General features: G+C 44.0%; 2 protein-coding genes across 4 annotated transcripts in view; both read right to left on the reverse strand.

Annotated features, from left to right (window-relative positions):
• The window catches only part of ABHD12 (abhydrolase domain containing 12, lysophospholipase), a 1,393,598-nt gene that overhangs the window by 425,679 nt on the left and 940,422 nt on the right, over positions 1-27,497 (reverse strand). The gene's annotated exons all lie outside the window — the stretch shown is intronic.
• Positions 1-27,497, reverse strand: part of ACSS1 (acyl-CoA synthetase short chain family member 1) — a 165,033-nt gene that overhangs the window by 96,968 nt on the left and 40,568 nt on the right. The window lies entirely within an intron of this gene.

The raw sequence follows: 27,497 nt of genomic DNA on the forward strand, positions 1-27,497 counted from the left end.
TGTATTGTATACAGTATTGTTATCCTACTAGGGAACTATGTGCAGCCTGTTCATGTCCTTCCACATCAGGCACAGCTTGTCTCAGCTAAATAATGTCAATAAATAAGAATAATTACAGTCCAGAGTAGCCATCATTTGTACTTAAAGAGGCACTGTAGTGACAAATAGCAAAATGTAATAAATTGTTCAGGATACCCACTTTTACATTAATTATCCTGGTTTCAGCATCAGAAACACTTTCTATAACTATATACAGTAGAGTCCCGGTTATCCGGAATTCAACTAACCAGCAGTCTTAAGCTCAACACACACCATACAATCTTGGTTGTACAGTTTTACCAAATCTATGTAGTATAAGGGCCATTAGATTTAAAATACCTTTAATGATTGATTGGATAAGCTCTTATACTACATGAAAGTGGTAAGATTGAACAACCAAGATTGTATGGTGTGTGTTGAGCCTTAAAGAGGAGCTGTCAGCCATACTATCTCAGAGAAAAAACCCACATATACAATCCTTCTTAGCAATTCCCATTTTAGCTGTAGCTATTTTGAAGCCAATCCTGATGTAATTTCCTCCCTTGCTCTCCTCTGCCTGATTTCCCCACCCTTCACTATAAAAAGTGCATTGTCTCAGCATGAGAAATATTGGCCAATCAGAGAGGAACAGAGGTGTAGGGGGGGGGGGGGGGGGAAACAGAAGGGAAAGAGGCTTCAGCCAATCAGGCTGCATTAGTTAAGACTGAGGGGAAGTAGAGAAGCAAAAAAGGACAACCCAGCATGCCCTGTAACTTCTTTTTTGTGTACTAAATTTTGTGTGTACCAAAATAAGAGTCAGGCAAGCTGTGGAGTGATCATTTATCAACAAGAAAACTAAGAGTGATTTTTAACTTTTGAATTGCCTGGTTAGCATCCTTATTACTTCTTTACCATATAAAAATAAAGAATTGATTTTTGATTTTATGCTTGACAGTTACACTTTAAGCAACCAGCGCAAATTGCTGGCAGTACTCACAGCAATGAAGGCCAACTTCTTGGGCTTTTGTGGACTATGTTGTGCTTAAAGACTGGGCTCCATGGCTCCCCCAAGTTTAATTGACCTTCAATTTACTGTACCTTAACATTTAATACATGTAAGTCCTGAGCAACCAGAAAGCACACTTATCCAACATCTGCTGATCCCTATCGGTGCCAGATTACTGAGATCTACTGCATTGCTGTATATTGGTGTGAAGCCCTGCCCTCCCAGTGATGCTTAGCCTTACTCCCCCCCCCCCCCCCCCCCCGAGCATTCTGTGAGAACAGGTATTATTTGTACTGGCTTTGGAACACTGAGCATGCAAACATTCCAGAGCAATACACCTGACAGGATGTTGCTACGTGTGATACATTTCAGAATCAGGGTGAGGAAAGTTTTTCAAAAAGGGGCAAACACTGACTAAATAAATTAGAAATTAATATTGTAAAAATTAAGCAGTTTAATTTATTATGTTCTTTTCACTACAGTTCCTCTTTAACAAATACAGTACATCTTTGCAAAATGAAGACCTTAGAACTAGTCTAGTTAAAGAGATCCAATCATTTATCTTAAGTGAATTTTGTGTACCTGACAAAGCATTTTTTTTATTGTTTTTTTTAATCAACAGATTTATTAAGGATAAAAGAGTTGTACAACAAAAAAAAAACCGCTCAAGTTTTCTTATAAACAGAACCAAAAATATAAAAAAAATAACAGATAATCAATAAGAATACACATCCACATAAGTGGCTATCCAATACAGATCACAATATAATAAATTATGTAGGAAAATGTATGTCCAAAATGAGGGCAAATGATTAGAGAGAGATCTCTCGGCTACCCATATACTGCAGGCCGATTGCCAATCAATTTCATGCTGAAATCGATCCAGAATCGTCCTTGCTGCCCCAACGCTTTCCCCCTAATGTTGAGTGTGCCCAGTGCATGTTTTACATTACCTGTCCACTTGTCCCGCTGGCTCCGTGCGTACTCTGTTCATCATAAATGCGCGCCACGTGCTTGCCTAGTAACGTGGTATGACGTCATACCTGCCCTTACTAGGCAACCCCGTAGGCTGCGCGTGTACGGAGAGAGTGGAGTGAGCATGGAGTCAGCAGGGATAAGCGAACAGGTAATTTATAACATGCACTGGGACCGGGGGGGACGACGACAATACTTAACATTAGGGAGGACAGCGCCGGGGGTTTCGTCGCATTTGTTGATCGCCCCGAAATTGCACGCCGTGCACTTGATCGAGCAAGTCGGCCCAACATCTTGCAGCATGCGCGATCGACTTATGCGACCAATTTCGTCCTGAAACTGGTCGCAATGTCGGTCGATCATGCACTTGGCAGCACTGATTTCCTTCCGATTCGATTCTAATAATCGAATCGGATGGTCGATCGGCCGCCAAGTCCTCTGGTGTATGGCTACCTTTATGTTAATTATGTTTGCCAGAATCCTTTGAATTTGTAGATATAAATTCATCTGTTTTAGAAAAAAAAAACACAAGAAAAACAAGTGGAATTTCCATTTAAACCAAGCAACCTCATCCACTCCATATTTAGTCAAAATCACATAATATCAAGAAGTTCTGCCAACGCTATGGTCTAAAATTTTAGCAGCAGAACTGCCAAGAGAGCTTATAATCTGCCTTCAATTCTAGTTCTATCCCTCTTGTAAGACAGAAAACACAACATAGGACATCTCAAAATATGCCAAATATTTCTAGCCTGGCAGACTGACTTTTCACCAAAGTCTTTTTGTCCAGCACTTATCTAGCAAGAATGTTGCTCCTATGAGATTTATTCAATGATGCCAAATGTGTGTTGATAATATGAAAGTGCACCCCTATGGCCATCTTTAGCAACTTGTTACTAACTTTATTACTAACTTGCTGTATACCGAAGTAATGTCTGAAATAAGAATGTCAATTAACAGTTAAAATCCTTTCACTAGTCACTTGATTAGAGCAGGTGAGGAAATAGAGTAACGGTAGATCCTGCTGTGTGCAGCAAATTACTCATGCAACAGTCAGTATTGAAGAGAAAGTAAATATTCTGAATTTGCATGGAAGTATAAGCTGACACACAATTTTGGAAATGTATAACCGGATCAAAATTGAAATGGAAAAATAAGGTGAGTACAGTAACAATATACCTTTAGTGCACTTTATTTTGTAAGGTTCAGTCCACCCTAAGCTGGTATTACAGATGCTTCTTATATGCGCTGAATGATCATAGCTGTATCTGATTTTCCAACTCTGAGCTTGCATCAAAGCAATTACAATGGATTCTCATCAGGCATGTCATTAGGAGAAGAGATTTGGGGCATGTGCCCCTAACTTCAGCATCAGTGTCCTGAATCTTTTGTGGGGTAAAATAGTCTTCTAGATGCAGAGTGGCAGCAGAACAATTAGCCACACCTCAAAGCTGTCTATGAGAGTCTAATATAATGTGTAGAATATGTGCTGCTGTTGCATCACGCGAACTTCAATAAGTACGGTCCGGTGGCTGGTGCACAAGACGTTTGCTGGCTGCACTGTAAAGAATGTTATGAGCAGCAAGGCTTCAGATGAGTATCCTGTCTTTATTTTTATTCATAGGTCCATAGTTCAAATTGGCACACCATCACATACTGTACATTCCTAGGTGCTTATCCAGGATGGTAAGCCATGCCCCCATTAGTAATATTGTATTATATATGCATTGTCTGCACTACGCTTTGAAAAAGGGGCACTCCACAGCCCTAAAACAATTGTCAGCTTTATGGTGGATGGTTGATGGGTTGAATAAACTTGTAATAATTTTTTTTTGTGGTGTGCTGACCTACCGTGGACTTTATCTATTTTTATTTATGACACTAGGAATTTGAGAGGCCTGTCGCTGCCTAACTATGGCAATTTAGATGGTGGGGGCTATGCCTGTTTATTATATTTGGGAAGGGAAAGGGGGGGAGGGGGGGTTACAGGACACTCCCTAAATATTTGGGAGGACTCTGCCTGATTATGTTTAGTGATGGGGAGGAGGGGCTGGACTCGGCCTGATCATTTTTGGGCAGGACTCTGCCAATTAATATCTGGGTGAGGACGCTTCTGCCTAATTATGTTTAGGTATTTTCTTTAGGGTGAGGGGGCTCTGCCTAATTTTGTTTGGGGATTTGGTGGGGAGATGACTCTGCCTAATTATTTTTAGGAATCCATTGAGCACTCTGCTTAATTATGTTTGGATATTTAGGGGGCTATTATATTTGGGGATTTAAGGAGAACTCCACTTAATTATGTTTGGGGGGGGGGAAGTTGCGTAACTACCGTATGATTTTGGGAAGGATCACTGCTTAAATATTGTGGTGTTGGTGGGGACTATGCCTAATTATGTTGATTGTAGCTGGGGGGGACACTACTAATTGTTATGTTTGGAGCAAGCACTTATGAGTTCTATCTTTGGGATAACATGCTTCTCTATCATTAGGTGAGGGTTCAGCTGAGACACTGAAGCGAAAAAAAAATGATGATATTATGATTTGTATGTGTAGCACAGCTAAGAAATAAAACATCAAGATCAGATACATCAGTGTACCTGCATGCTGTCCGGCGGCATCACCTGATGAAGGCGAGGATTCACCAAAACGCGTTGTGACGCTGCCAGCACGCACAAGTTCCCTGGGACAGTCGCCCCCATCCCTTCCACCAGGACAACGACCCCCGCAGGCCACGGAGGACGTAGAAGGCGGTGCCCCAGGGTTCCAGGAATAGGGCCTCGCCCTCATCTGATATGCTTGTATGCATCTACTGTCTAGTAAGTGGAATTGTTTTTTGCGCATTTTAACTTAATAAATTTGTTTTTACACTATGGAGCGCTTCTCCGCTTTTCCATTTTTTCTGTTTCTATACAAGAATGCCTTTCAGCCAGGCATGAAGGAGCTGCCAACTGTGTGAAAGTCCACTTGCCCACATATCCCCAATGCCCAGAAGCGCAAGATTTCCCGTCACTTTCATCCGTCTCTTTGTCTGGAGCTATTTTGGGTACCTGGAGTCGGAGTTGGTGGTTTCATAAACTGAGGAGTCGGATGATTTTTGTACCGACTCCACAGCCCTGGTAGTAGTAACGGTAAAATTGCTCTACGTTGCCTGCGCATGACAATTTACAATTGTGAAGAATATAAACAGAATTCACTATTCCCCTTGGAAATTAAAATATCAAAATTCCAGCCTTACTTAATTAATAAGTGGATACATAGCTGCATCTTCTGTGTACCAAATAAACCTTTTACAGCTCTGGCTAAAGCTATGGAGTGGGACTAAAGGACCGTACACAGGTCCAACAAAAGTCGCCGAAAACAACCGACTAACATTGCTGAAACGACTTTACTGGCAATGTCATTGGAAAGACTTGCTGTTTATACTGATATTGTAAACAACACACACGACATGCACACATTCAGTAGAACAATGTTGTTCAAACAACACTGTACACACATGACTGACTGCACGATATCCATCCACCAGATAGTTTGGGCAAAAATGCCTGATGTGCATGGGCATCTGCAGAAAATTTTCCAGGGGGAGGGGGCAAACAGGAGGGGGGGAGTGGTGCGCCGCACCACAAATTGGGGTTACATTGTGTGGCCGCACTAAAAATGGGTGTGGTCATGGACCAGAATGTGGGTGTGGTCACGGGTGGAGCCAAATTTACATGAACTTAGCCATGGAGGGACATTAGAATAGGACAGTGGTGGCGAACCTTTTGGAGGCCAAGTGCCCAAACTGCAACCCAAAAGTCTCTTATCTATCGCAGAGTGCCAACACAGCAATTTAAACTAAATACAAATGTTTTAAAGAGACTCTGAAGCGAACAAAAATTGCTATTTTCACCTGCTAGTTCGCTTCAGTAGTCTCATTAGATGTAAACCGCCGCATCCCTGCTGCAAAATGAGAGCTTTAGACCCCCCAAATCCCGGGGCAAACATCCACGACCATCTTGGTCGTGGAAGGTGCTGCCCTGAGAGGCAAAGCTTTCTGCTATAGCTCTACCTCTCCTGACATCAATCGCCGGGCGGAGATCCGCGGCGATTGACATCAGTAGAGGCAGAGCTGCAGCTGAAAGCTCTGCATCTTTCAGGAAGCGCCGGCTGAATTGCCCCCCGAGATTTGGGGGGTCTAAAGCCCTTGTTTTGTGGCGGGGATGCGGAGGTTTACATCTAATGTGAGTACTGAAGCCAACTAGAAGGTAAAAATAGCTATTTTTGTTCGCTTCACTCTCTCTTTAACTCGTATATGAACATTATGAAAAATCCAAGTTGAAAATAAACTGTGAAGATAAACAATTTCATCCATCCTACTCCTGAAAAAAATTATTCTTTTTTAGAACCTCACAGTTTTAATTTCCTGTTTTAAAAAGCTAAAAAAGTAGGTTTATGCTATTGTCTCATATGATGATGATTCATCTTTTCCCATAGTCTCATGTGACCCCCAACAAGACAAATTCAGCAATAATGAGGCCTCCAACAAGACAAATTCAGCAATCATGAGGCCCCCAACAACACAAATTCAGCAATCATGAGGCCCCCAACAAGACAAATTCAGCAATCATGAGGCCCCCAACAACACAAATTCAGCAATCATGAGGCCCCCAACAAGACAAATTCAGCAATCATGAGGCCCCCAACAAGACAAATTCAGTAACCATGAGGCCCCCAACAAGACAAATTCAGCAGTCATGAGGCACATAAATAGACAGCATTTCACATAAATAGGCAGAATGCCCCCTTAATATGGTAGACACCTCTCACCTGGCTTCTGAATTCTTCTCTACTGGCTGCTGTGCTTGGCTGGCCTGGCAATACTGTTTTTGGCTGGCTTGGGGATGATGTGTGGGCCGAAAGGCCTGGCAGTGATGCTGTGGCCTGGTTGGCCGTGATGCTGTGGCTGGGCTGGCTGTGATGCTGGGCTGGCCTGGCTGGCGGTGATGCTGGGCTGGCCTGGCTGGCGGTGATGCTGGGATGGCCTGGCTGGCGGTGATGCTGGGCTGTCCTGGCTGGCTGTCGTAAATGCTGGCCTGACTGGTGGTGATGCTGTGGCCTTTTTTGGCAGTGATTCTGGGCTGGTTGGCTGGTGGTGATGCTTGGCTGGCTGGCCTGGATAGTTTAGGTAGTGACAGGTGCCCCCTAGTTTAGGTAGTGACAGCCCCCCCCCCCCAGTTTAGGTAGTGACAGGGCCTCCCAGTTTAGGTAGTGACCGGTGCCTCCTAGTGTAGTAACAGGAGCCCCCCAGTTCAGGTAGTGACAGGGACCCCACAGTTTAGGTAGTGACAGGAGCCCCCCAGTTTAGGTAGTGACAGGATAGAATCTTGCAGTTGATGGAGATTTGTGGGATGCACATCCACTGCACAAAGCTACCATTCCATCACATCCCAAAGATGCTCTATTGGGTTGAGATCTGGTGACTGTGGGGGCCATTTTAGTACAGTAAACTCATTGTCATGTTCAAGAAACCTATTTGAAATGATTCGAGCTTTGTGACATGGTGCATTATCCTGCTGGAAGTAGCCATCAGAGGATGGGTACATGGTGGTCATGAAGGGATGGACATGGTCAGAAATAATGCTCAGGTAGCCCGTGGCATTTAAACAATGCCCAATTGGCACTAAGGGGCCTAAAGTGTGCCAAGAAAACACCCCCTACACGATTATACCACCACCACCAGCCTGCACAGTGGTAACAAGGCATGATGGATCCATGTTCTCATTCTGTTTATGCCAAATTCTGACTCTATCGAGACTCATCAGACCAGGCAACATTTTTCCAGTCTTCAACTGTCCAATTTTGGTGAGCTTGTGCAAATTGTAGCCTCAGTTTCCTATTTGTAATGGAGATAAGTGGTACCCGGTGGGGTCTTCTGCTGTTGTAGCCCATCCGCCTCAAGGTTGTGTGTGTTGTGGCTTCACAAATGCTTTGCTGCATACCTCGGTTATAATAAGTGGTTATTTCAGTCAACATTGCTCTTCTATCAGCTTGAATCAGTCGGCCCATTCTCCTCTGACCTCTAGCACCAACAAGGCATTTTCGCCCACAGGATTGCCGCATACTGGATGTTTTTCCCTTTTCACACCATTGTTTGTAAACCCTAAAAATGGTTGTGCATGAAAATCCCAGTAACTGAGCAGATTGTGAAATACTCAGACCGGCCCATTTGGCACCAACAACCATGCCACACTCAAAATTGCTTAAATCACCTTTCTTTCCCATTCTGACATTCATTTTGGAGTTCAGGAGATTGTCTTGACCAGGAACACACCCCTAAATGCATTGAAGCAACTGCCATGTGATTGGTTGATTAGATAACTGCATTAATGAGAAATTGAACAGGTGTTACTAATAATCCTTTAGGTGGGTGTAGTTAGTTTAGGTCCTGCATGTTCTGGCAAGCAGATGCAGTTTGCACATGCTGTGCCTTTAAACTTGTCAATAAACATTTCTGCAGACATAAGACAAGTGTTGTTTGGTCCGAGCACACACCTCTGTTTCTTTTGTGCAATAGTATATGATCATACTTCTACAGTTGGATGTAATTTCCATTAAGGTAGGGAATCTTTCTCTTGGGGGGTGTTAATAGGAATTCCCCCAGATGGTAGCCACATTCTGTGTCTGTGTATCTCGGCTGTCTGTATACCTCTGCTCCCGCCCCCCCCCCCCCCCCCCCCAGGGGCGCAGTTACTGCACTTCCAGGCAACATGTATGCCTTGGGCAATGCTTGTGCTGCTTACCTTTCTTGGAAGCATTGGAGGCCTACCAGTGATGCCCCTGTTGAGATACAAACAATTTTGTGTGGGCTAACTCCTGCAGGGTATGGCAGTATAGTTAGTTTTGGCCCTGCATGTCCTGGAAGATGCTGTGCCTATCATTTCAATGGTAGGTTTATTTTAACAGTGGCAGATAGCACATCAAAAGGAAAATTGAAAAAATAACCTTAAATAAAAGATAGCAACTGATTTGCATTTTATTGAGTGAAATACGTTTTTGAACCCTCTAACAATAAAAGACTTAATACTTAGTGGAAAAACCCTAGCTTGCAAGCACAGAGGTCAAACGTTTCTTGTAATTGATGACCAAGTTTGCACACATTTTAGGAGGAATGTTGGTCCACTCCTCTTTGCAGATCATCTCTAAATCCCTAAGGTTTCGAGGCTGTCTGTGCAACTCTGAGCTTGAGCTCCCTCCATAGGTTTTCTATTGGATTAAGGTCCGGAGACTGACTAGGCCACTCCATGACCTTAATGTGCTTCTTCTTGAGCCACTCCTTTGTTGCCTTTGCTGTATGTTTTGGGTCATTGTTGTGCTGGAACACCCATCCACGACCCATTTTCAGTTTCCTGGCAGAGGGAAGGAGGTTGTCGTTCAGGATTTCACGATACATGGCTCCGTCCATTTTCCCGTTAATGCGATTAAGTTGTCCTGTGCCCTTAGCAGAAAAACACCCCCAAAGCAAAATGTTTCCACCCCCATGCTTGACGGTGGGGACGGTGTTTTGGGGGTCATAGGCAGCATTTTTCTTCCTCCAAACACAGCGAGTTGCGTTAATGCCAAAGAGCTCTATTTTGGTCTCATCAGACCACAGCACCTTCTCCCAGTCACTCACAGAATCATTCAGGTGTTCATTGGCAAACTTCAGACGGGCCTGCACATGTGCCTTCTTGAGCAGGGGGACCTTGTGAGCCCTGCAGGATTTTAATCCATTGCGGTGTAATGTGTTTCCAATGGTTTTCTTGGTGACTGTGGTCCCTGCTAATTTGAGGTCATTCACTAACTCCTCCCGTGTAGTTCTAGGATGCTTTTTCACCTTTCTCAGAACCATTGACACCCCACGAGGTGAGATCTTGTGTGGAGCCCCAGAGCGAGGTCGATTGATGGTCATTTTGTGCTCCTTCCATTTTCGAACAATCGCACCAACAGTTGTCACCTTCTCTCCCAGCTTCTTGCTAATGGTTTTGTAGCCCATTCCAGCCTTGTGCAGGTCTACAATTTTGTCTCTGACATCCTTGGACAGCTCTTTGGTCTTTCCCATGTTGGAGAGTTTGGAGTCTGCTTGATTGATTGATTCTGTGGACAGATGTCTTTTATACAGGTGACTAGTTAAGACAGGTGTCCTTAATGAGGGTGACTAATTGAGTAGAAGTGTCTAACCACTCTGTGGGAGCCAGAACTCTTAATGGTTGGTAGGGGTTCAAAAACGTATTTCACTCAATGAAATGCAAATCAGTTGCTATCTTTTATTTAAGGTTATTTTTTTGATTTTCCTTTTGATGTGCTATCTGCCACTGTTAAAATAAACCTACCATTGAAATTATACTGTTCTGAGACTTTTCATTTCTTTGTCATTGGACAAACTTACAAAATCAGTGAGGGGTCAAATAATTATTTCCTCCACTGTATACTGGGCAGCTTTCGGGCACTTTTACAGGAACAAAAAGTATTTTGTTAGTTTAATGGTCACTTTTATACAGAAGATTACTAAGATTACTACACTGTATTAATAATAGTAATGACAGCGTATTTCTAGGCCACTTCATCTACACAGAAATGGCTTTACAGCACAGTGTATGTAAATCATCTTTAATATTCTTAAAGCATTCTAGGGGCCAGATAACTGAGACCTCTTTATGCTGGAGATCATCAGAGATCATAACTAAATCTTCAGAAATAACCTGGATTTAGGAAAAATTCAGGTTATATTAGACCATATGGGTGAAACGTAGTGAATTAGCACTTGTGCAATAACAATCACAGACACACATATGGACACACACCTGTATCAAGACATGTTTGCAATTTCGGCACAGCCTTCCTTTATCCTGTATTTACTTAAAAAAAGGCTATTATTATGGGCATGAAAAAAGTGAATAGCACATCGGTTAAAGTGTACATGTAGGGGAAAACACAAACACAAAAGCCACAGTCATTTTCTGCAAGGGGCAGATCTGTTCACCAGAACCCAGCTGATATGGGGTACCAGTGCATCTTATTAAACAGACAACGTGTTGGGATGTTCTAACTTTTAAGCATTAGCGTACCTGTATTTTTTTATGTACGCCAGAGACACCTTTTCACTAAGCTTAGGATATAGCTGTTAAACCGAAATCAAAACTAGTCCTTTGTAAGAGTACTTGTAGAGGGTGCAGACAGGAACAATGAACATCTATCAGGCCCTTGGCAATGTGACTGTGGGTACATGTAAGAGTGATGTGCAGGTACTCTGCAGGAGAATGAGGGGATTCTTCCTCCATTACACATTCTTCATGTACAATCTGAACCAGGTTTCTGGGTGATAGACAACACCTCTGTGTTCAATGTGCACAACATTCTCAGTTGATTCACAACAGCTCTGCGGGGAGTGCATATGTATAGTTCTACTGTGTAAGTAAATTTTTAGTCGCCAACCCCAAATTTAACAGCATATCAAAAAATAACTGATTTAATGAGCAAAGGGAATGCATTTCATTTTTGTGGACTAAGCACTGCTATTACTGTATATATGTTATTTATGAGGACTATTATCTGAGAAATAAAACATTTTATTATATTTTCTCTTTCATTTACAGTTTAAATTTATTAGGAGTTGGAATCAGTGTATTTTTTTTCCCACCTCCAGGTACCCAAAAATTGCTCGAACTCTTCGACTCTGACTCCACAAGCCTGGGAAAACGTGCCCTAAATAAATACTAACCTCAGTAAGGCTTCCCCTGTCCCCCTCCACCTGGCTGTTCCAGCGCTGGGTAAACTTTTTCAACAACGTTTTTTAAATATAATGCACATGGCTGCACTCTCTTCCGTGAAAGAGTGAAACAGGCTGCTCCATGCTACTGCCCAGTGTGCCCATGCTCGTTTATTTATGGAAGCATGGCTGCAAACTTTCAGAGGGTGCCGACGTTGGTCTGAGAACATCAGAAGCCTCTGGAGGATCCCTCTAGTGAGTATGTGATTTTTCTCTATTTTCAACTTGCAGGATTGCTTTATACAGCTAATATATAAACGACCTGTAATGGTCAGATATAACACAAGCAGACCACTGCCACATACGGTAATAGAAGATGACTGTCAAAAGAGGCAGTTTTGCAGTATCACTTACGATCTCCAGAATACCCTATAGCTCAGAATGACCCAGAACCAATAGGAAAGAATAAGGGGCTATAAGAAACCGAAAAGCCCATAATTACTAAATTACTAAAAAGCAACACTGAATCTAATTTAGAATTCTTAACACAGAAGATATTTGTGAATAACTGAGTTTTAAATGAGTAACTGTGGTTTTTCGTGTTGCATCATTCCCAATATTGTAGATTTGGGAGTGATGCATCATGGGAAACCACAGTTGCTCACTTAAAGCGGAACTGAAGACATTAAAAAAAGCCCTTATCACCACAAAGGCTGCAAAAAATTGATGCTACCATGTCTGGGGTGTGTGGCAGATGTCAGCAACCTGGGGCTGATTTTTTCCACATGGTTTGGCTTTGCCCACATATCTGCCCTTACTGCCATCAAGTTGTGAGGATCCGCTCGGCTGCCTGCGCAGGCAGGCAGCCTTTTGACCACTGTTCAGGTCTGCATTCTGCAGGTCTCTGGAAGAGAGACATTTTGTCAGTTTGGCAGCTTGCTGCTGAGGAATTTGCATACGTTTGTCATGCAGATTGCCTAGCCACATCCTTCGTAGGCTTGCTCTATATATACCATGTGATATCACAGATCTGGGCTGGTCATAAGGGTTAGTCCTGTGAAACACTCCCGGAGTGTCAGTCTTGCTCTTTGTTTGAAGGTTAGCTTAGAGTAATTCCTGGGACTGCACTAGGCAGGTTCCCTAGTGCAGTTAGGATTGCATATCTGTTTTGTTTGTCTGTTGCGATTGTCCTGTCCCAGCGGTGGTCGACAGGAAGTCGTTCTGATCTTTGTTCTTGGAGTATAGCTGGAGCAGCGGTTGCTACCAGCTATCTCATCTGCCTGTCTAGCTTGGATCGCACTCGCCTTGCGCTAGTGCTGTGGATCCTTCTGTTCTGTCTTCTTGGATCGCACTAGCCTCTTGCGCTAGTGCTGTGGATCCTATCTCTCACTTATTCCTGTTTTAGTGTATCTGTCTTGTCTGCTACGAACGCTTGCTGGAGGCTCGGTGAGGTAACCGTTAAGCAAGCGCTCATGTCCTCTGTTTCATGTTTGTCTGTCGGTGGTTAGTTAGGCGTGCTTGTCTCTGTTGTGCTTAACACGCGGAGACCGCGCATAAACGCGTGCACTGTTGCGAATGAGTGCGTTGTTCGCGTTTAGTTAGCGTTTGTTATTTTCCTTATCTTCTCATTGTATATTTGCTGTGCCTTTGCTACTCTCGTGCTCTGCCTTGCTGTAGCCTTGTGTCACCTCTGGCAATCGCCTCTCTCGCGATTGCGTTCCTACTTCATATCTGCTGTTGTGTATGCACCGTCGCGGGTTGGCGACTAGTTTGGTGCACACACATACAATATGTCCCTTTGCTCAATCTCATTCGCAATCGCTTCTCAGGCGATTGCGTTCTCACTCAGTTTCCTTTGTTGTGTGTCCGCCGTCGCAGGTTGGCGGCTAGATTGGTGGACATACATACATTCCTCATCCGTGCTTATTCGGTCTTGTGTCGCTGTTAGCAACCGCCATCTCCGGCGATTGCCTTCTCACTTTATCTTCCTGGTTGTGTGTTCATCGTCGCAGGGTGGCGACTAGTTTGGTGAACACACATACCCTCTGTCGCTTTCATCTCTCTCTTTCAGGGCTATCTTGCCCTGCGTTTCTTCCCTTCGTGCAATTCCTGTCTGGCATGTGTAGCAGGGCAGAGGAGCTGTTCCTCTGCACTCCACAGCTCCACCTGCCGACAGGAATTTCCCTCTACAGGTGCAGTGCACCTTTTGCTGGGTTCCCGCAAATTACACGCTTGTGGAGGATTTCCGCCGTGTCAGCGCACGCCTTGTGCGCTGATCACGGAGAGAATTCCACAATCGTTACACAAGTACACGCAGAAATCCATCAGGTATTTGGCATAGCATTCGAATTAGCTCCAGAATAGATGCTGCTAGGCAACCTGTCAGATGAATTACTGTCTGCACATAAGATGATTTCTTTTAGATCTCTTATTGCCTATGCTCGGAAATTAATAGCCATTAGATGGAAGCAAGCCTCTAGCCCTACAAAGAAGGATTGGATTGCATATGTACACACGAAATTAGTAATGATGCAGAAAGTTTACCACAAACGCAAATGCTCCAAAAAAATTTAAAAAAAAGTGTGGTGTAGCTGGCTTTCACGCTTTTACAATTATGGACTCTTGTGCTCACCACTGAATGTAGACAAGATATCTCAACTGTATAATTGTTTATTGTGTTGTTGTAGTGTCGGCAATTTAGCTGACACTACTTTTGTTGTTATGAAAAAAAAAATTCAATACAAATATTCTTTAAAAAAAAAAAAAAAAAAGCCCTGTGCCCACACTGTTTCCAAACTATCTTCCATTCCCCCGCTGTGGCTCACTTTTCTTCACGCCGACCTCTAAGTCAACATCCACTGCGCCTGCACGGCCCCGGCCACATGCAACCTCGTATGCTCTCCCCTGGCCAGGAGCGTCCTGCGCAGACACAGTATGAGAAAATCTCTACTGCGTCTGCGCAGTACGCTCTCTGTGATGGGAGCATGAACAAGGATGCAAGTGGCCAGGGCCACGGAGGCGCAGTGGACGCTACTTCCAGAACCAAAAGTGAGTTGAGGCAGGGGAACGGAGGATCGTTTAGTAACTTCACCGGGCACAGGTCGGCTGACGGGGCTGGTAGAAGCCCCAGGTAAGGGAAATTTTTTTTTTTTATGTTTTTAAAACTTATCGCAAATACCTTCTGTCTTAGGAAGGCACCATTATATTATTATCTCCAATGATGCTCCCTGATCTCTGGCACAGAGATTCAGCAAAACAGCCCCTAGGTCGTTATGAATAGGTACTTGTTTGTGTGATACCATAGTATGTTGTTTGTCCCTGTGAAAGATGACGGTCAGACACAAGACTGAAACCAGCGGATCTGTATCTCTGCACTGACTGCTCATGGCAGGATCAAACTAGCTGCCTTTCACATTTATCTTCTGTTCCCCTCAGGCAATTTCCACAGCTCACCTTTTCACCTACATTTACTGTCATGACACTGATCATGCTGGAAGCTCACGTTATCCTCGCCTACGGTACATTGTGCTTAATAAGAGCTAAAAACTACTATAGCTTACTGGGCTTTACATTTACGGTAGTTCGTGTCTTTTTACTGCACTGTCATAAATCCTGTGATGACAATTGCTTATATTTTTCTATCAACATACATACTATTTTGCTACTGAACAGAAGTGACAAGGTCATTTTTTTCAGCAAAGGTGAAAACATTACTGTATAAACACCATGTAACATTCTTTAAAAATGCATACTTTTAAATTCTCTTTATGCGATATAATGCATGTAAAACATTTTAGCAACTATTGTTTGCAAAACTGCGGGTCAGTCTACTACAATTGTTGAACATGAGTTAGGATATCTAAAATGACCTTAAACACTATGTTAGCTTATTCTCTGTATTTCTATGCAAATGTTAACATATTATTGTTCATTTTATTACTGGATCCTGCTGTAAGTGGACTATATGCTGTTCTCTTTTAAAAAAAAAAAAGCTCAATAAAAATGGCTGAAACCAAAAAAAGGCACTCATGATTTTAGTATATTAAGTAATAAATTATGTATTCAGGGCCGGGCCGAGGCATAGGCTGGAGAGGCTCCAGCCTCAGGGCGCAGTGTAGGAGGGGGCGCACAATTCATTCAGTTGTCATTCCTAATTGTGTATGAAGCAGAAAGAAATAAGAAAAGGGGATACATAGCAGTGACTGCAAGCCAGATAACTAGATATTAAGGTGTTGGGGAGGTTGTGGGCCCTGTGGCCCTCTTAGTCTAATAGCAATCAGTGTGTGACGGCTGGGGTGGGAGGGATGGAGGGGCGCACTTTGGTGTCTCAGCCTTGGGTGTTGGAGGACTTTGTCCCTGCTCTGTATGTATTCATGAAATAAATGAATACAACTCTAGTCATTTTTACAGAGAGATGAAACTCTATATATGATGAATAAAAACGAAGCATTATTTGGCATCCTGATAATACATGTACTGTACTTGATAGGGCCCACAGGAGTGCTTACTGACGCATTTTGAAATCACGGACAAAGGGCTAGGCTAATAAAAAGTGAATGGAGGAGAACCCACAAGAGCGATTGCAATTACCCCGAATCGCAACCGTGGGATCACTCAAAATCTTGCCACAAAACACAGCATAAAAAGCTAAAAAAAGCGTTGTCACTAGTAATAGTAGTCAACAAAGAAAAGAGCTGGCACATCCAAAGTTAATCTTTATTAGTTCCATGTAAAAGCATATGGCCAACATTTCGGTGCCACGTAGGGCCCCTTTATCAAGGCAATGTTCGCTCTGAGGCGAAGTGGGAGTCCGGCTCCTCTAGGGTTCAGAGGAATACACAATGCTTTGAGTCCTACAGGAGGAAAGCGCTTTGCAGATGTTATTTTGTTGTTGTTCACATTGCACATTCTAATAGCCCAGAAACATGATGCATTGTTCCTACAATGGGGTATTGACATGTACACAATGCCTCCATGGTATTTTGGATTATGTCATACTGTCACAATCTATGCTACATGCTGCTGTACATCCCACACGTTACACCTGCATTACAAATGGATGAATGGTAGCGTGATACATGCATTCCAAACATAACCAGATGTGCCAATTTTTCAAATGTCGAATCCAATTCTAATGTTTAATGTTGAACTGGGAAAGAGAGGAATGTGTTCTACCTGATGGACCACACCTTTCCTGATTCAGACCCATCAATTCATTTGAGCTGTGTCAAAAATGTGTGAGGACCTCGGCCCTCGAAGGACTGATTTGACATCCCTGATCTGAGTGCTCCTGAAGGTGGGCGGCTCCATACTGCACAAGCGCAAGCCTTTTTGAGGGTTCTCGGGGGGAACCGTAACTAGATCAGGGGACAGCTGGAGAACAAGAACACTAAGAGGGGACAGAGAAGGCACAATAGGATCCAGAGCCTTTCCTCTCCATAGCTTAGAATCAGATTTTTTTATGCCTGCAGATTTGCTTTAAAGTGGACCTGACCACAGAACTTCCTCTCTACTCTAAATGATATACAATAGCTTAATAACCTTTAAAGAACAAAAACATTTATTTGTTACAGCTGATACAAATTCTGCACAAATCTGCAGTGTGTCTACTTCCTGCTTTCATAGAAGCAGAAATATTATTAACATCCTGTGCTTTCAAATTAGACTCTCTGCTGTTCTGCTCTGTGGTAGTTAGCAGACACGGCCGAGGGATCGAATTTCAACTGTGATTAGTCACAGATGAGGGGGGATTAGACAGGCTAAACTCTTTAAATACATACAAGGTGGATTTCTCTCTGTTTTCCTTCTGTCCTGTGCAAGAGTTCATGTGCAATTTTAAACATTATAAATGTGCCTGTCTGTCCTGCTGATCCTCTGCCTCTAATGCTTTTAGTCATAGAACCTGAACAAGAATGCAGATCAGATGTTTGACTGAAGTTTGACTTGATTTGTCACATGCTTGTTCCAGGTGGGTGATTCAGACACTACTGATGCATAAAACATCGGTAGGACAACAGGCATTTGGTAATGTTTAAAAGGAAATAAATATGGCAGCCTCCTTATCCCTCTCGCTTCAGGGGTAGTTTAATATGAAGGATCTTAGTTTACAGTGTTTGTACAAGTTCATCAAATCACGGTTTTCTCTGTTCACCCATCTAAAGTGCTGGAAATGTTTTGTTGAGATTAGAGGTCTCCTTTAAATTTTTCAGAGCCACTTGGGTTTTAAGCACAATACCCATTTGCATTTAAGTGGTGCTGCCAAACATTCTTTCCTTCCACATACCTAGTTACTATGAAGAACGAATACTCTACATACCCCTGTGACAATGGAAACTTGGCACTGCACCCAGCTCTCTAAAATAACGTCACATCTTCTTTCCACTCTTTACAGCAGGCACTTTAGAAGTACACAACATAACGCATCTAAGACATTCAGCACCCTAAATAGGGTAAGCTTATAGCTCTGTACCTGACCGCTCCACCAGGGAGGCATAATAACTCTGTACTTTTATAGCGTATGAATGCAGCATCCTTCTATCCCTCTTCCACTGCAAGATTCTGACTGGGTAAATCCTGTGAAGGCAGGTGAAGATTGCCTATGTTTTTCTGCTGCCCGAAGTTTGTTTTGATGCGGATAGTACCCTGAAATATCATGTAGCCTTACAGGACGTACCAAGACCGCTGCGGATTACACAATTAACCCACTGACACCCATAGGAGTTATTGAGACTCTTGGTACCGGTACCTGGTATGAGTAGTGATTAGAGTTGGGCCGAACGGTTCGCCTGCGAACGGTTCCATGCGAACTTCAGTGGTTCGCGTTCGCGTCCCGCAGGCGAACTTTTGCGGAAGTTCGGTTCGCCCCATAATGCACCATGAGGGTCAACTTTGACCCTCTACATCACAGTCAGCAGGCCCAGTGTAGCCAATTAGGCTACACTAGCCCCTGGAGCCACTCCCCCCCCTTATAAAAGGCAGGCAGCGTCGGCCATTACGGTCACTCGTGTGCCTGCGTTAGTGAGAGTAGGGCGAGCTGCTGCAGACTATCTCTCATAGGGAAAGATTAGTTAGGCTTAGCTTGTTCCTGGCTGCATACCTGTTCTGTTCTGTGAACCCACCACTGCATACCTGTTCTGTGAACCCACCACTGCATACCTGTACTGTGAACCCACCACTGCATACCTGTTCTGTGAACCCACCACTGCATACCTGTACTGTGAACCCACCACTACATACCTGTTCTGTGAACCCGCCACTGCATACCTGTTCAGTGAACCTGCCACTGCATACCTGTTCTGTGAACCCACCACTGCATACCTGTTCTGTGAACCCACCACTGCATACCTGTTCTGTGAACCCACCACTGCATACCTGTTCAGTGAACCCACCACTGCATACCTATTCAGTGAACCCACCACTGCATACATGTACTGCTCAGTGAACCCGCCACTGCATACCTGTTCTGTTCAGTGAACCCGCCACTGCATACCTGTTCTGTGAACCCGCCACTGCATACCTGTTGTGTTCAGTGAACCCGCCACTGTATACCTGTTCAGTGAACCTGCCACTGCATACCTGTTCAGTAAACCCACCACTGCATACCTGTTCAGTGAACCCACCACTGCATACCTGTACTGCTCAGTGAACCCGCCACTGCATACCTGTTCTGTTCAGTGAACCCGCCACTGTTTACCTGTTCATTGAACCTGCCACTGCATACCTGTTCTGTGAACCCGCCAATGCATACCTGTTGTGTTCAGTGAACCCGCCACTGTATACCTGTTCAGTGAACCTGCCACTGCATACCTGTTCTGTGAACCCGCCACTGTATTCCTGTTCAGTGAACCCGCCACTGCCGTCACTACACAAACAGCTGTTTGCGTTACACGGTGCGTTACACGGTGAGTTTGGTGTGTCAGTGTGAAGCAGTACCTTAATTACACTACCTGATTGATGTATACACATGCAAGATGTTTTAAAGCACTTTAGGCCTGCCATTTAGCATTCAATGTGATTTCTGCCCTTAAAACGCTGCTTTGCGTCAAATCCAGATTTTTCTCTGGGACTTTTGGCGTGTATCCCACTCCGCCATGCCCCCCTCCAGGTGTTAGACCCCTTGAAACATCTTTTCCATCACTTTTGTGGTCAGCATAATTTTTTTTTTTTCAAAGTTCGCATCCCCATTGAAGTCTATTGCGGTTCGCGAACTTTAACGCGAACCGAACCTTCTGCGGAAGTTCGCGAACCCGGTTCGCGAACCTAAAATCGGAGGTTCGGCCCAACTCTAGTAGTGATGAGGCTGTGTGGTGCTGCAGTGAGCTTGAGTGTGTGGGAGCGCTCCATTTTTAAGTGGTTTTAGATTGTTCCCCCAGCACTTTTTGTACCAATAAAGGATTTTTTCACTTTAGACCAGATGAGTGGTGGCACCTTCCTCATTTTTCTCTTTTCCACTGCAAAAGGAAGGAAGGAAAGAGTAACATTATTTTGAAAGTTTGGAGAAAATCTGACCACTGCAGCAAATGGTTGAAATGCTGAACACTGCAGGAGGGCATCAATCCAAATTGCAGTCACTCAGACCTAGTTTATAACTGAAAGCTTAACTTTGGGCAAAAAATAATAGTAATAAAAATACCTTTGAGGAGATAATGTAATACCCACAATCTCAGGAAGGCTTCCTATGGTCCCTGGTTCTTTTGTTTCCAGGTCCCCTCTTACCTCCTTTCTGCTGCGAGTCTCTCCATCCACTAATATCCATGTTGCTCACACCGTCCAGTCAAAGCATTGATAACTGGACAGCAGGGCAAACCTTACCATGATACAGGGCACCAGAAAGAGCAGGAATAGGAGCCATATTGGAAGAGAGGACAAAGGACCAACTAAAGAAAGCAGAGGAGGACCAATGACCAGAGGAAGCCTTTGCTTAGGAAGCGGGGGGGGGGGGGGGTCACCTTTTATCCCACAGCTACCTGTAATCTTGTGAGGTGCTGGAGTTCTACTTTACGTACATGGAAAACAATGCAAGGGTCAGTTAAAAACCAGCTCAAACTCCTAGAAAGTCTTCAAAAATACCAAAATGAATTTAAAAAAACATAAGCGTTAGTGGCATACGTCTAGGGAGAAGTAGTGCTTCACCAAGTCTATCTTCAGGACTTCAGTCTTGGTCCACAATCAAGACAGGACATACTGTACAATACAGCAGATAAGCAGCAGGGCATGCTTGCTTGAAAACTGATCATCTCTTTCCTGTGGGTGCTGCACATAGCCAGGCAAGAGCTACACAAAAGGCCATGCTCACAGTGGTGCATTGCGGTTTAACGGTTGCTTTGTAATGCAGCTTACTGCACACCTATGTGATGTTCACAGCGCAGTAGTATAACAGGTTGTAGCATTGTAACACACAGCATGCACTGCATTACCGTGCATTAACAGTCACAGTGAAGCATATTTTTCATTGACTGTATGCTTCACTGTACTTGACACAACATGCGAAGAACGTGCGGTGCTCTTGTTCCGATCCGTTGTGTTCCTGCTGTCACGCGGCTACTAAGTGAAAGCTGCAGAATCTGGCTAAGGTTACACTGAATTTAAAAGGTAAAAGATATTCTGCACTGCACTATTCTGTCACAGTTTATACTCCACGCTTGTTTCATGTGTGAGAGTTAGTCAAACTACAAAATCCCTACAATAATACAGTATGTTACTTTAATAGACAATAAAAATAACCCACCAAGAGCATGCTTAAGATGGAACTTGAGCTGTCAGATTCCCCCCTATAAAGCTACATATACACCACAAGATACATTTAGGTGAACTGACCGATAAAAAAAACTGTTATACGGTCATATACACTGGCAGTTATCTGGTAAGCGATTTCTGTTTTGTTCCCGTTCAGTTGGTTCAGTTCCGTTTCACCATATCTCCCCCAGACCCCCTCCACCAAAGTAGATATTGCTGGCTAGAACGTTCCATTTTTTTAGCCAGTGTGTTTAACAGGATGCGTTTCTCATTGCCCCCAATGCAGTGCTTCATCATCCGTTTTCCTTCCGCAGGGCTCCGCTGTCTGGAAAAATCGCTGCAGTACCAAATTTGCGGTCCATTCAGCGGAGCGTGTGGAACAAATCCATTCGAACAGACGAATGTGATTGGATACATAGGTTGCCATTGGATAAGTTCGCATCTGTTACATTATAATTGCCAGTGTGAACTGGGCCTAAGTTATGTGATGTGAGTAACAGCAAGAGACTGCAACCGAAATGCCAAATGATTATCAACCAATAGGTTCAATAAACAATGCAGGGTGTAGAAGGAAGTGCTGTAGACTTTGCTTAAAGGTCTCTCATAGCTCTATACACACTGCTGATGATCAACGATTAACTGCCAAAGTGATCATGTTGGTTGTTCATACCTGAGCACCATTGTGGATCATTTGTTTATCATTCCCTTAAAGGACCTCTGAGTTGACAAGTGACATGATGAGATAGACATGGGTATGTACAGTGCCAAACACATAAATAACTATGCAGTGTTCGATTTTTTCTTTGTCTGCCTGAAAGAGTTAAAAATCAGGTATGCAAGTGAAAGTTTCTGTCTGGATCGGACTACAGAGTAACCCTCACTGATAAGGAAATGCAGCCATAAAACACTTTTCTGGCTGGAAATGGCTTCTGAGAGCAGGAAAGAGATAAAAAAGGGTCAATACTTCATAGATTTTAGCTCTGGCATACTTCAATGAATGGGTCATTGAGAAAAGGCCATGAAACAGTAAAAACTTAAAAAGTAGATTTAAATATAAAATAAAACTGGGATAACTTAAAAAGTAATTTTAGAAGAAGCAGGATATATACAATTGTTTATCTCATTAGTTTACTGTCACCTCGGATGCCCTTTAAGCCGTTGTTTGTGCTTTGGATATTCAAACAACATCTGAAAGATGAGTCGTTCATCGTTCGTTTGTAATGATTTTTTCGTGTGCACAAGGCTTAAAGAGACACTGAAGCGGGAAAAAAATATGATATAATGAACTGGTTGTGTAGTACAGCTAAGAAATAAAACATTAGGAGCAGAGGCATAAGTCTAATATTGTTTCCAGTACAGGAAGAGTTAAGAAACTCCAGTTATCTATGCAAAAGAGCCACTGAGCTCCACGACTTTCAGTCGCAGAGAGCTCTGTCTTCTTAAGCTTATTATCTCAAGTGTCTCTAATTTTTTTTCCTGCAGAGGACAGTTCAAAAGTTCAATAGCCTGCTCTGTAAAATCATTTATGCTGAGTAGTGTATAAACTGCAAACATTAGAGAATGATGCAATGTTATAAATAAAAAAAAACACTATATAAATGAAAATAAAAATATGAGAATATTTTCTTTGCTTCTAATGTTCTAGTAATTCTCCGTACTACACAACCAATTCATTATATCATAATTTTTTTTTCGCTTCAGTGTCTCTTTAAGGAAATAAGATCAACAGTTTAAAAACAATATAAAAACTCATGCCGAGAGACAAACCAATGTAGAAAACCAAACTTATAAAAGAAACACATCTAAAGAAATACTTGAAAAGAAGTAGAAATGCTTTATTGTACATACAGTACTTTTCCCCGATATCAACAAGATCATAAGAGTTCTAGCAGCTTATCTGCAAATTATGTAATTATGTATATTTAGAAGAAACATTTCTTGCTTACAAACACCCCTTGACAAGCCCAGCATAACTAAAGGGGTTATTTGAGGCCAGAACACATTTCTTATTTCGAGTGTATTACTTTTCTATGTAAATAAACTATTGTTGCATCAATTGAAGGTGTGTTGAAAGACCTATGTGTAAATGGATTTCTTGTCAGCAGATGCCATCCAGCCTTTGCTAGCTAAAGCACTCAGTTTTTCTCTAGCAAACAGATAACTCCACTGGTACCTAATGGAAGATTTGAAATATTTTAGTAAATTAAGATGTGGCTACATTTTCCTTCAGGAGGTGCACCACTGCACCAGATGACACCCCGACAGCAATGTGTTCCAACTGTCACAACGACAGTGAGGCATGCAGCTTCACACTGAGCAGCCAATCAGATAGGCTCCTGGTCACATGATCACCCTGTTTACTAATCAAGGCAAAAATGTACTGCACTGTAACAATTCTGTAAGAGCCTGAGAACACTTGAGTGCTTCTCTGTATTTTTCAGAAACACATCAAAATTACAGACTGATATACATTGCTGAAAAATGCACAGAAGCGCGTAAGTGAGCCCAGGCCCAAAGGCCTCGTTCACTCTCTATACGTTGCTGTGGGCATTCCAGCAACGTGCATGATGTGTGACAGGCAAGAACATCAGAAGTGCATAGACTTCAATGTCTGATGTTCAGACTACATGCGCTGTACAGCACTGCGATGCACTATCAAAGCCATAATCAATGATCACCAGCATCAGTGAGAAAGATAAGAGCGTGCCTTTTGTTAGATAGGAGCGTTCCTTCCTATGTATACGGTAATGCCCAGTGGTGTTGATCCAGGGATTTTATCTGATTGCCATCTGGAGTCGGGAAGGAATTTTTTCCCTTTTGGGGCTAATTGGACCATGCCTTGTAAGGGTTTTTCGCCTTCCTCTGGATCAACAGGGATATGTGACGGAGCAGGCTGGTGTTGTACTTTGTTCTCTGGTTGAACTCGATGGACGTATGTCTTTTTTCATCAAAAATAGAGCACATATTGCGTGCAAAGCACACCAAGAAACAAATGAAAAGGAATAGAAAAACCCATTTTTGCAAAACTATAAACCAATTTATTAATAATCTTAAAAAAGACACGCAGTGTTTGTCCCTAAAGTGCAAATCCCCATAAGTTAAAAAGACCCAGGAAACATGTCCTAATCACCAACTGCATGTAATAACCCTGGCAGAGGAGGGAGACCACTCCAGGTACCGCTCCCTGCCTTAACCCTAAGTGCACTTTGTAAAGCAAGCCTGAAAATAATGTTCCTGTTGCTGTGAATAACACTGGTGCTGTGAACAATAAGCAGGATAAGTTCAACATGCAGCAAATCTACTGCGTTCACACTATAAATGGCAAGCACAAAATGCATCCGGTCTAATATGCATATCCAAGCTGCTCCAGTAGGAATCTTGTATATAGTATTATCCAGCACAAGCAAAGCTGCAAAGCATAGGCGGCAGATGGCAGTTCACAATGCAAATATATGCTTCAGGATGATGAACACATCCAACCTAATATGCAAGTCCAAGCTACTCCAGCAGCAGGCCTGTGTATAGTATTATCCAGCACAAACAGGGATGCAAAGCATGTGCAGCAGGTGGCAGCTCACAATGCAAAAGTATGTATTTTTTCAACCCAAATAACTATGTAACTATGTATAGGAAGGCACGCTCCTATCTAAGGAGGGCATGCTCCTATGTAAGGAAGGCATGCTCCTTACATAGCAACGAGCGCTGCTATGTAAGGCAGTGCTGTCCAACTTCATGGGCATGGAGGGCCATTTTTTTTTCAGACCCCATGGTGGAGGGCCGAAGGTTCTTGCTAGAGCCGCCCCCCCCCCCCCCCCCCCCCCCCCCGGAAAAAATGCAATTAAAGGATAATTAGATTGGCAGCACTTTTCACAAAATGCAATTTAAAATAATGGTGAAGTTACGCGCGCCAGAAAACATGAGGGGTCCATGTGGCCATGGACCAGAATGCAGGTGTGGCCACGGGTGGAGACAAATTTACATGAACTTAGCAATGTGGGACATTAGATTAGGACAGTGGTGGTGAACCTTTTGGAGGCCGAGTGTCCAAACTGAAACCAAAAGTCACTTATCGCAAAGTGGCAACAGCAATTTAAACTACATACAAACGTTTTAACTCATACATGAACATTATGGAAAATCCAAGTTGAAAATAAACTGTGAAGATAAACAATTTCATCCATCCTACTCCTGAAAAATGTGGGGTTTTTTTTTAGAACCTCCCAGTTTTATTTTCCGTTTTAAAAAGCTAAAAAAGTAGGTTTAATGCTATTGTCTCATGATGACGATTCAGCTTTTCCATAGTCTCACAGTTCGCAATCATGTGACCCCCAACAAGACAAATTCAGCAATCATGAGGCCCCCAACAAATCATGAGGCCCCCAACAAGACAAATTCAGTAATCATGAGGCCCCCAACAAGACACATTCAGCAATCTAGAGGCCCCCAACAAGACAAATTCAGCAATCGTGATGCCCCCAACAAATCATGAGGCCCCCAACAAGACAAATTCAGCAATCATGAGGCCCCCAACACGACAAATTCAGCAGTCATGAGGCACATAAATAGACAGCATTTCACATAAATAAGCAGAATGCCCCTTTAATATGGTAGACACCTCTCACCTGGCTTCTAAATTCTCCTCTACTGGCTGCTGTGCCTGGCAATTGTGTTTTGGGCCGGATTGGGGATGATGTGTGGGCTGAAATGCCAGGTGACAGGTGTCCCCCCAGTTGAGGTAGTGACAGGTGTCCCCCCAGCTAGATAGTGACAGGAGCCCCCCCCCAGGCTAGATAGTGACAGGAGCACCCCCCCAGGATAGATAGTGACAGGAGCACCCCCCCAGCTAGATAGTGACAGGTGCCCCCCACTTAGATAGTGACAGGTGCCCCCCACTTAGATAGTGACAGGTGCCCCCCACTTAGATAGTGACAGGTGCCCCCCCCAGCTAGATAGTGACAGGTGCCCCCCACTTAGATAGTGACAGGTGCCCCCCACTTAGATAGTGACAGGTGCCCCCCCCCCCCAGCTAGATAGTGACAGGTGCCCCCCACTTAGATAGTGACAGGTGCCCCCCACTTAGATAGTGACAGGTGCCCCCCCCCCAGCTAGATAGTGACAGGTGTCCCCCACTTAGATAGTGACAGGTGCCCCCCACTTAGATAGTGACAGGTGCCCCCCACTTAGATAGTGACAGGTGCCCCCCACTTAGATAGTGACAGGTGCCCCCCCCCAGCTAGATAGTGACAGGTGCCCCCCCAGTTAGATAGTGACAGGTGCCCCCCCAGTTAGATAGTGACAGGTGCCCCCCCAGTTAGATAGTGACAGGAGCCCCCCCAGTTAGATAGTGACAGGTGCCCCCCCCAGTTAGATAGTGTCAGGAGCCTCCCCAGCTAGTGACAGGTGCCCCCACCAGTAACGAGCCCGTTACCTCGGTGTCCCCGCTGGCCTCTCCGGTGTCCCCGCTGGCCTCTCCGGTGTCCCCGCTGGCGATGCCGCTGCTGCCTCACAGATCAGACCTCACAGATCGCGGCGACTGAAGCAAGCAGAGCGCGCGCATGACACCCGCGCGGCAGAACGTCACATGCGGAAGTGACTAATGATTCACTTCCGCATGTGACGTACTCTGTGCGGGTACCATGCGCCCTCTGTTTACCTCAGTCGCCGCGATCTGTGAGGTCTGATCTGTGAGGCAGCGGCAGCGGGGGGACATAGGAGAGGCCAGCGGGGACACAGGAGGCCACAATACGAGGGAGCAGGCATGGCGCCGATAGCGCAAGCCATGCCTGCATCCCAGGGACACGAGCGGGCCGCAGCAGGTGGCCTGGCGGGCCGGATGCGGCCCGCGGGCCGCCAGTTGGACAGCACTGATGTAAGGCATGCTTAGTGGCCGCTCCTTTATGCAGCAGCTCCTTTATGCAGCAGCGCTTGTTGCTATGTAAGGCATGCTTAGTGGCCACTCCTTTACATTAAGGTGCAGCTGTAGCTGCAGGCAGTCCAGCGCTGGCTCCCCGAAGTGTCCCGGAATCCTCCCTCGCC

Source organism: Hyperolius riggenbachi, chromosome 4 (genome assembly GCF_040937935.1).
Source record: "Hyperolius riggenbachi isolate aHypRig1 chromosome 4, aHypRig1.pri, whole genome shotgun sequence".
In the NCBI taxonomy this organism is placed as follows: domain Eukaryota; kingdom Metazoa; phylum Chordata; class Amphibia; order Anura; family Hyperoliidae; genus Hyperolius; species Hyperolius riggenbachi.